This window comes from Anser anser, assembly GCF_964211835.1.
Source record: "Anser anser genome assembly, contig: HAP1_SCAFFOLD_216, whole genome shotgun sequence".
Lineage (NCBI taxonomy): Eukaryota > Metazoa > Chordata > Aves > Anseriformes > Anatidae > Anser > Anser anser.
In genome coordinates this window covers 10789-21576 of record NW_028154024.1, presented here as the reverse complement: position 1 = coordinate 21576, position 10788 = coordinate 10789, and positions in this window count along the sequence as shown.

The window sequence follows — 10788 nt, the reverse complement described above, 5'->3', positions numbered from 1 at the left end:
TTCTGTGGCCCCAGCCGTGTGGCCCGCCGCTAGGCGGTCCCCACTGCTCCCCGTCTGGGGACGGTGTTGGGTGAGGTTTTGAACGACGATCAGTAAATACATGATTCCCACAACTACAGTGGATGGAAGGCAAGAATAAATAAATAAATAAATAAATGCAGGGGGAAAAAAAAAAAAAAAAAAAAAAACAGGTAAAGCAAGACATGGTTCTTGCCCGCTGTCACGGCGGACTATGAGGTGTCAGGGAGGCCGGGGAGCGGGCGAGCAGGGTACAGCCACCGTCCGAGTCTGGCCGCCAGCTCTACCCGGCATGAGGGCCTTGCGGTCTTTGCCCCGCAGACACTGGGAACCGGCAGGAGGGCTGGCCGCCAGCTCCTTACATTTGCTTCGCTTCTCTTTCTTTTTCCTTGCTCTGCTTTGCTTTGCTCTGCTCTTCCGGGCACACTTTTGCTTTTCCTTCTCTACTTTGCTCTGCCTTTCTTGCCCCCGCTTTGCTTTGCTTTGCCTCAGATTGCTTTGCTTTGCTTTGTTTGCTCTGTCTTTCCTGGCACTGCTTTGCTTTTCCTTGTGCTACTTCACTTTGCTTTGCTCTGCCTTGCACTGCTTTGCCTTTCCTGGACACGCTTTACTTTGCTTTTCCTGGCCCTGCTTTGCTTGGTTTTTTTTTTGCCTTTTTTTTTTTTTTTTTTTTTTTTTTACTTTAGATATATATTCATTGCATTGCTTTGTTTTATTTCTGGACCTTTTTACTTTGGTTTTCCTGGCCGCGCTTTGCTTTTCCTGGCCCTGCTTTTTCAGGCCATGCTTTCCTTTGTCTTACTTTGCTTCGTATTCCTGGCACCTCTTGGTTTTACTTTCTCTGCTCTGCTTTGCTTTTCCTACCCCTGCAGTGCTTTGCCTCGCCTCAAACTGCTTTCCTTACTTCGCTCTACGTTTCCTGGCACTGCTGGGACTTTCCTTGTACGAGTTTGCACTGCTTTGCTTTGCCTTGCTCTGCTTTGCCTCCACTGGCCATGTTTTCTTTTGCTTTTTCAGGCCACGCTTTCCTTTGTCTTGCTTCGCTTCGCTTTGTATTCCTGGCACCTCTAGGTTTTACTTTCTCTGCTCTGCTTTGCCTTGCCTCCAACTGCTTTCGTTACTTTGCTCTACCTTTCCAGGCACTGCTGGGACTTTCCTTGTACGAGTTTGCACTGCTTTGCTTTGCCTTGCTCTGCTTTGCCTTTCCTGGCCGTGCTTTTTCAGGCCACGCTTTCCTTTGTCTTGCTTCGCTTCGTATTCCTGGCACCTCTTGGTTTTACTTTCTCTGCTCTGCTCTGCTTTTCCTACCCCTGCTGTGCTTTGCCTTGCCTCAAACTGCTTTCTTTACTTTGCTCTACGTTTCCTGGCCCTGCTGGGACTTTCCTTGTACGAGTTTGCACTGCTTTGCTTTGCCTTGCTCTGCTTTGCCTTTCCGGGCCATGCTTTTTCAGGCCACGCTTTCCTTTGTCTTGCTCTGCTTTTATTCCTGGCACTTCTTGGTTTTACTTTCTCTGCTCTGCTCTGCTTTTCCTACCCCTGCAGTGCTTTGCCTTGCCTCAATCTGCTTTCGTTACTTCGCTCTACGTTTCCTGGCACTGCTGGGACTTTCCTTGTACGAGTTTGCACTGCTTCGCTTTGCCTTGCTCTGCTTTGCCTTTCCGGGCCATGCTTTTTCAGGCCACGCTTTCCTTTGTCTTGCTTCGCTTCGTATACCTGACACCTCTTGGTTTTACTTTCTCTGCTCTGCTCTGCTTTTCCTACCCCTGCTGTGCTTTGCCTCGCCTCAAACTGCTTTCTTTACTTTGCTCTACGTTACCTGGCACTGCTGGGACTTTCCTTGTACAAGTTTGCACTGCTTTGCTTTGCCTTGCTCGGCTTTCCTCTTCATTTCTCTGCTCTCCTGTGCTGCGCTAGGCTTCCTTTGCAGACCGTCCCGACGATTTTGCCGATGAGGCGATCGGTATATTTCGGAACGCATAAACCCTCAGACACACAGCTGGGCCTCCCCGCAGCCCGGACACTGTCCCCTCGCAACTCGAGGGTGGGGGCAGCAGGCCCGGCCACCCGACATGGTCAGTTCTGTGGCCCCAGCCGTGTGGCCTGCCGCTAGGCGGTCCCCACTGCTATTCGTCTGGGGACGGTGTTGGGTGAGGTTTTGAACGACGATCAGTAACTACATGATTCCCACAACTACATCGGATGGAAGGCAACAATCAATAAATAAATAAATAAATAAAGATAAAACCAGGTAAAGCAAGACATGGTTCTTGCCCACTGTCACGGCGGACTAAGAGGTGTCAGGGAGGCCGGGGAGCGGGCGAGCAGGGTACAGCCACCGTCCGAGTCTGGCCGCCAGCTCTACCCGGCATGAGGGCCTTGCGGTCTTTGCCCCGCAGACACTGGGAACCGGCAGGAGGGCTGGCCGCCAGCTCCTTACATTTGCTTCGCTTCTCTTTCTTTTTCCTTGCTCTGCTTTGCTTTGCTCTGCTCTGCTCTTCCGGGCACACTTTTGCTCTACCTTCTCTACTTTCCTCTGCTGTTCCTGCCCCTGCTTTGCTTTGCTTTGCCTCAGATTGCTTTGCTTTGCTTTGTTTGCTTTGTCTTTCCTGGCAATGTTATGCTTTTCCTCGTGCTACTTCGCTTTGCTTTGCTTTGCTTTGCCTTGCTCTAGTTTGCCTCCACTGGCCATGTTTTCTTTTGCTTTTTCAGGCCACGCTTTCCTTTGTTTTGCTTTGCTTTGTATTCCTGCCACGGCTTTGCTTTACCTTCTCTGCTCTGCTTTGCTTTTCCTACCCCTGCTGTGCTTTGCCTTGCCTCAAACTGCTTTCGTTAGTTTGCTCTACGTTTCCTGGCACTGCTGGGACTTTCCTTGTACGAGTTTGCACTGCTTTGCTTTGCCTTGCTCTGCTTTGCCTTTCCTGGCCATGCTTTTTCAGGCCATGCTTTCCTTTGTTTTCCTTTGCTTCGTATTCCTGGCGCCTCTTGGTTTTACCTTCTCTGCTCTGCTTTGCTTTTCCTACCCCTGCTGTGCTTTGCCTCGCCTCAAACTGCTTTCTTTACTTTGCTCTACCTTTCCTGGCCCTGCTGGGACTTTCCTTGTACGAGTTTGCACTGCTTTGCTTTGCCTTGCTCTGCGTTGCCTTTCCTGGCCATGCTTTTTCAGGCCATGCTTTCCTTTGTTTTCCTTGGCTTCGTATTCCTGGCGCCTCTTGGTTTTACCTTCTCTGCTCTGCTTTGCTTTTCCTACCCCTGCTGTGCTTTGCCTCGCCTCAAACTGCTTTCTTTACTTTGCTCTACGTTTCCTGGCACTGCTGGGACTTTCCTTGTACGAGTTTGCACTGCTTTGCTTTGCCTTGCTCTGCTTTGCCTCCACTGGTCGTGTTTTCTTTTGCTTTTTCAGGCCACGCTTTCCTTTGTCTTGCTTCGCTTCGCTTTGTATTCCTGGCACCTCTAGGTTTTACTTTCTCTGCTCTGCTTTGCCTTGCCTCCAACTGCTTTCGTTACTTTGCTCTACCTTTCCTGGCCCTGCTGGGACTTTCCTTGTACGAGTTTGCACTGCTTTGCTTTGCCTTGCTCTGCTTTGCCTTTCCTGGCCGTGCTTTTTCAGGCCACGCTTTCCTTTGTTTTGCTTTGCTTTTTATTCCAGGCACCTCTTGGTTTTACTTTCTCTGCTCTGCTCTGTTTTTCCTACCCCTGCTGTGCTTTGCCTTGCCTCCTCAAACTGCTTTCTTTCTTTTGCTCTACATTTCCTGGCCCTGCTTTGCTTTTCCTTGTGCTACTTTCCTTTGCTCTGCTCTGCCTTGCACCGCTTTGCCTTTCCTGGACACGCTTTTCTTTGCTTTTCCTGGCCCCGCTTTGCTTGGTCTTTTTTTTGCGTTTTTTTGTTTTGTTTGTTTGTTTGTTTGTTTGTTTTATTTTAATATAGATACATTTTCATTGCATTGCTTTGTTTTATTTTTGGACCTTTTTGCTTTGGTTTTCCTGGCCACGCTTTGCTTTTCCTGGCCATGCTTTTTCAGGCCATGCTTTCCTTTGTTTTGCTTTGCTTCGTATTCCTGCCACGACTTTGCTTTCCCTTCTCTGCTCTGCTTTGCTTTTCCTACCCCTGCAGTGCTTTGTCTCGCCTCAAACTGCTTTCTTTACTTTGCTCTACGTTTCCTGGCACTGCTGGGACTTTCCTTGTACGAGTTTGCACTGCTTTGCTTTGCCTTGCTCTGCGTTGCCTTTCCTGGCCATGCTTTTTCGGGCCACGCTTTCCTTTGTTTTGCTTCGCTTCGTATTCCTGGCACCTCTTGGTTTTACTTTCTCTGCTCTGCTCTGCTTGTCCTACCCCTGCTGTGCTTTACCTTGCCTCAAACTGCTTTCGTTACTTTGCTCTACGGTTCCTGGCACTGCTGGGACTTTCCTTGTACAAGTTTGCACTGCTTTGCTTTGCCTTGCTCGGCTTTCCTCTTCATTGCTCTGCTCTCCTGTGTTGCTCTAGGCTTCCTTTGCAGACTGTCCCGACGATTTTGCCGATGAGGCGATCGGTATATTTCGGAACGCATAAACCCTCAGACACACAGCTGGGCCTCCCCGCAGCCCGGACACTGTCCCCTCGCAACTCGAGGGTGGGGGCAGCAGGCCCGGCCACCCGACATGGTCAGTTCTGTGGCCCCAGCCGTGTGGCCTGCCGCTAGGCGGGCCCCACTGCTATTCGTCTGGGGACGGCGTTGGGTGAGGTTTTGAACGACGATCAGTAACTACATGATTCCCACAACTACATTGGATGGAAGGCAACAATAAATAAATAAATAAATAAATAAATAAAGATAAAACCAGGTAAAGCAAGACATGGTTCTTGCCCGCTGTCACGGCGGACTAAGAGGTGTCAGGGAGGCCGGGGAGCGGGCGAGCAGGGTACAGCCACCGTCCGAGTCTGGCCGCCAGCTCTACCCGGCATGAGGGCCCTGCGGTCTTTGCCCCGCAGACACTGGGAACCGTCAGGAGGGCTGGCCGCCAGCTCCTTACATTTGCTTCGCTTCTCTTTCTTTTTCCTTGCTCTGGTTTGCTTTGCTCTGCTCTTCCGGGCACACTTTTGCTTTTCCTTCTCTCCTTTCCTCTGCTGTTCCTGCCCCTGCTTTGCTTTGCTTTGCCTCCGATTGCTTTGCTTTGGTTCGTTTGCTTTGTCTTTCCTGGCAATGCTTTGCTTTTCCTCGTGCTACTTTGCTTCGCTTTCCTTTGCCTTGCTCTGCTTTTCTGGCCGTGCTTTGTTTGGTTTTGCTTTACTTTGCCTTCCCTCTTTGACACTGTTTTAGTTTTCCTCGTGCTGCCTTGCTTTCCCTTTCTCTGCTTTGCCTTCCCTGCGCATGCTTTCTTTTGCTTTTTCAGGCCACGCTTTCCTTTGTTTAGCTTTGCTTTGTATTCCTGGCACTGCTTCTCTTTTCCTTCTCTACGTTGCTTTGTTTTCCTACCCCCGCTGTGCTTCGCCTTGCCTCAATTTCTTTCTTTCCTTTGCTCTACCTTTCCTGGCCCTGCTTTGTTTTTGCTTGTGCTACTTTGCTCTGCTTTGCTTTGCCTTACTGTCATTTGCCTTTCCTGGCCATGCTTTGCTTTGTTTTGCCTCCGATTGCTTTGCTTTGGTTCGTTTGCTTTGTCTTTCCTGGCAATGCTTTGCTTTTCCTCGTGCTACTTTGCTTCGCTTTCCTTTGCCTTGCTCTGCTTTTCTGGCCGTGCTTTGTTTGGTTTTGCTTTACTTTGCCTTCCCTCTTTGACACTGTTTTAGTTTTCCTCGTGCTGCCTTGCTTTCCCTTTCTCTGCTTTGCCTTCCCTGCGCATGCTTTCTTTTGCTTTTTCAGGCCACGCTTTCCTTTGTTTAGCTTTGCTTCGTATTCCTGGCGCAGCTTTGCTTTTTCTTCTCTGCTTTGCTTTGCTTCTCCTACCCCTGCTGTGCTTCGCCTCGCCTCAAAGTCCTTTGCTTTGCCTTTCCTGGCCCTGCTTTGCTTTTCCTTGTGCTACTTTGCTCTGCTTTGCTTTGCCTTACTGTCATTTGCCTTTCCTGGCCATGCTTTGCTTTGCTTTTCTTACCCCTGCTTTTCTTTCCTTTTCTGGCCCTGCTTTGTTTTACTTTGCTTCACTTTGCCTTGAATTCCAGACAGTGCTTTGCTTTGTCTTGTGCTGCTTTGCTTTGTTTTGCATTGCTGTGCTTTGCATTCCCTGGCCCTCATTTTTGTTTTTCTTCCCCCTCCCCCCCCCCCAACCCCCCCCCCACCGCCCCCCCCCGCCATGCTTTCCTTTGTTTTGCTTTGCTTTGTGTTCCTGGCTCTGCTATGCATTTCTTTGTGCTGTTTTGCTCTGCTTTGCTTTGCCTTGCTCTGCTTTGCCTTTCCTGGCCATGCTTTGCTTTGCTTTTTCTGGCCCTACTTTGCTTTGGTTTTTTTGTTTGTTCGGTTGGTTTTTTTTTACCCTTTTTCCTTTGTTTTTTTCTGGCCGTGCTTTGCTTTTCCTTATGCCACTTTCTTTTCCCTAGCGGGGCTTTGCTTTGCCTTGCTCTGCTTTCCTCCGCATTGCTCTGCTCTGCTCTGCTTTGCTGCTCTAGGCTCCTTTTGCAGACCGTCCCACCGATTTTGCCGACGAGTCGATCGGTGTATTTAGAAACACGTAAACCCTCAGACGCACACCTTGACCTCCCCCCACCTCGGCGACTGTCCCCTCGGAACTGGCGGACGAGGGGACAGGGATCTGGCCACCGGGCCGGGTCTATTCTGTGGCCCCCGCTGTCCGGCGAGCCGCCAGGTGGGCCCCGTTGCTATTCGTCTGGGGAGGGTGGGGGTTGCGAACGACGCTAAGTAACTACGTGATTCCTAAAAGTAAAGGGGGAAACAGACAACGATTATTATTATTATTACTACTACTCTTTTTATTATGTTTTCGTTATATATATATTTACTCTTATTTAGTACTTTCTTTTGTAATAACTCTTAAGTAGTATATATAATATTATATATCTATGGATCGTTTATGTAACGATAAAAAGCTAAAGCAAACCGGCCGGGCAGCCAGCCACACCGAGTCGCACAGGTGGCGAGCTGCTCGTGACCGAGCGGGAGCCTCTTATGTCAGAGCGGCCGGCGGCCGGAAGCAACCGGGGGCCGCTGCCACACCCTCGCCTTCTTGAACGCCCGCCTCCCCGTAACCCGGCAACGGGCCCCTCCCTATTCGTCTGGGGCGGGTGGGGGGTGCGATTTCGAACGACACTAAGGAACTACACGTTTCGTATTCACAGCACTGTTTTTCTTTGCTTTGCTTTTCCTGGCCCTGCTTTGCTTTGCTTTGCATTCGTGGCTCCGCTTTGTTTTTCCCGGCCCTGTTTTTACTGACCCCGATTCGTTTTGCTTTTCCTGGCCCTGCTTGACTTTTCTTTGCCCGATAAGGCTTTCTTTTTCCTCGCAGGGTTTGCTTTGCTTTGCCTTGCTCTGCTTTGCCTTCCCTGGCCCTGCTACGTTTTGCTTCTTCCGGCCACGCTTTCCTTTGCTTAGCTTTGCTTCGTATTCCTGGCGCAGCTTTGCTTTTTCTTCTCTGCTTTGCTTTGCTTCTCCTACCCCTGCTGTGCTTCGCCTCGCCTCAAAGTCCTTTGCTTTGCCTTTCCTGGCCCTGCTTTGCTTTTCCTTGTGCTACTTTGCTCTGCTCTGCTTTGCCTTACTGTCATTTGCCTTTCCTGGCCATGCTTTGCTTTGCTTTTCTTACCCCTGCTTTTCTTTCCTTTTCTGGCCCTGCTTTCTTTTACTTTGCTTCACTTTGCCTTGAATTCCTGACAGTGCTTTGCTTTGTCTTGTGCTGCTTTGCTTTGTTTTGCATTGCTGTGCTTTGCATTCCCTGGCCCTCGTTTTTTTTTTTTCTTTCTTCGCTCCCCCTCCCCCCCCCCCCCACCCCCCCCCCCACCGCCCCCCCCCCCCCCCCCGGCCATGCTTTCCTTTGTTTTGCTTTGCTTTGTGTTCCTGGCTCTGCTATGCATTTCTTTGTGCTCTTTTGCTCTGCTTTGCTTTGCCTTGCTCTGCTTTGCCTTTCCTGGCCATGCTTTGCTTTGCTTTTTCTGGCCCTGCTTTGCTTTGTTGTTTTTTTTTTTCTTGTTTTTTTTTTTTTTTTTTTACCTTCTTTCCTTTGTTTTTTTCTGGCCGTGCTTTGCTTTTCCTTATGCCACTTTCTTTTCCCTAGCGGGGCTTTGCTTTGCCTTGCTCTGCTTTCCTCCGCATTGCTCTGCTCTGCTCTGCTTTGCTGCGCTAGGCTTCTTTTGCAGACCGTCCCACCGATTTTGCCGACGAGTCGATCGGTGTATTTAGGAACACGTAAACTCTCAGACGCACACCTTGACCTCCCCCCACCTCGGCGACTGTCCCCTCGGAACTGGCGGACGAGGGGACAGGGATCTGGCCACCGGGCCGGGTCTACTCTGTGGCCCCCGCTGTCCGGCGAGCCGCCAGGTGGGCCCCGTTGCTATTCGTCTGGGGAGGGTGGGGGTTGCGAACGACGCTAAGTAACTACGTGATTGCTAAAAGTAAAGGGGGAAACTGACAACGATTATTATTATTATTACTACTACTCTTTTTATTATGTTTTCGTTATATATATATTTACTCTTATTTAGTACTTTCTTTTGTAATAACTCTTAAGTAGTATATATAATATTATATATCTATGGATCGTTTATGTAACGATAAAAAGCTAAAGCAAACCGGCCGGGCAGCCAGCCACACCGAGTCGCACAGGTGGCGAGCTGCTCGTGACCGAGCGGGAGCCTCTTATGTCAGAGCGACCGGCGGCCGGAAGCAACCGGGGGCCGCTGCCACACCCTCGCCTTCTTGAACGCCCGCCTCCCCGTAACCCGGCAACGGGCCCCTTCCTATTCGTCTGGGGCGGGTGGGGGCTGCGATTTCGGACGACACTAAGGAACTACACGTTTCGTATTCACAGCACTGTTTTTCTTTGCTTTGCTTTTCCTGGCCCTGCTTGACTTTTCTTTGCCCGATAAGGCTTTCTTTTTCCTCGCAGGGTTTGCTTTGCTTTGCCTTGCTCTGCTTTGCCTTCCCTGGCCCTGCTACGTTTTGCTTCTTCCGGCCACGCTTTCCTTTGCTTAGCTTTGCTTCGTATTCCTGGCGCAGCTTTGCTTTTTCTTCTCTGCTTTGCTTTGCTTCTCCTACCCCTGCTGTGCTTCGCCTCGCCTCAAAGTCCTTTGCTTTGCCTTTCCTGGCCCTGCTTTGCTTTTCCTTGTGCTACTTTGCTTTGCCTTGGTCTGCTTTGCTTTTCCTTGCCGTGCTTTGTTTTGTTTTGCTCTGCTTTGTATTCACCGCATCGCCTTGCTTTTCTTGGCCCTGCATTTTTTTTTATTTTTATTTTTCTCTGTCCCTCTTCGTTTAGCTTTCCCTGGACCTGCTTTGCTTTGCTTTGCGTTCCTGGCACCTCTTTGCTTTTCGCGGACCTCCTTTGCTTGGGTTTTTCTCGCCCTTCTTTGTTTTGCTTTTCCCGGCCCTGCCTTGCTTTGTTTGGCTTTATTTCGTATTCATGACGCCGCTTTTCTTTTCCTGGACCTCCTTTGCTTGGGTTTTTCTCGCCCTTCTTTGTTTTGATTTCCTGGCCCTGCTTTGCTTTGTTTTTACTGACCCCGATTCCTTTTGCTTTTCCTGGCCCTGCTTGACTTTTCTTTGCCCGATAAGGCTTTCTTTTTCCTTGCAGGGTTTGCTTTGCTTTGCCTTGCTCTGCTTTGCCTTCCCTGGCCCTGCTACGTTTCGCTTCTTCCGGCCACGCTTTCCTTTGCTTAGCTTTGCTTCGTATTCCTGGCGCAGCTTTGCTTTTTCTTCTCTGCTTTGCTTTACTTCTCCTACCCCTGCTGTGCTTCGCCTCGCCTCAAAGTCCTTTGCTTTGCCTTTCCTGGCCCTGCTTTGCTTTTCCTTGTGCTACTTTGCTCTGCTTTGCTTTGCCTTACTGTCATTTGCCTTTCCTGGCCATGCTTTGCTTTGCTTTTCTTACCCCTGCTTTTCTTTCCTTTTCTGGCCCTGCTTTGTTTTACTTTGCTTCACTTTGCCTTGAATTCCAGACAGTGCTTTGCTTTGTCTTGTGCTGCTTTGCTTTGTTTTGCATTGCTGTGCTTTGCATTCCCTGGCCCTCTTTTTTTTTTTCTTTCTTCGCCCCCCCCCGCTTCTCCCCGCGCCCCCCCCCCCCCCCCCCCCCCCCGGCCATGCCTTCCTTTCTTTTGCTTTGCTTTGTGTTCCTGGCTCTGCTATGCATTTCTTTGTGCTGCTTTGCTCTGCTTTGCTTTGCCTTGCTCTGCATTCCCTGGCCCTCATTTTTTGTTTTTTTTTCTCCCCCCCCCACCCCGGCCATGCCTTCCTTTGTTTGCTTTGCTTTGTGTTCCTGGCTCTGCTATGTATTTCTTTGTGCTGCTTTGCTCTGCTTTGGCTTTCCTGGCCATGCTTTGCTTTGCTTTTTCTGGCCCTACTTTGCTTTGTTTTTTTTGTTTGTTTGTTTGTTTGTTTTTTTTTTTTTTTTTTTTTTTTACCCTTTTTCCTTTGTTTTTTCTGGCCGTGCTTTGCTTTTTCTTATGCCACTTTCTTTTCCCTAGCGGGGCTTTGCTTTGCCTTGCTCTGCTTTCCTCCGCATTGCTCTGCTCTGCTCTGCTTTGCTGCTCTAGGCTCCTTTTGCAGACCGTCCCACCGATTTTGCCGACGAGTCGATCGGTGTATTTAGAAACACGTAAACCCTCAGACGCACACCTTGACCTCCCCCCACCTCGGCGAC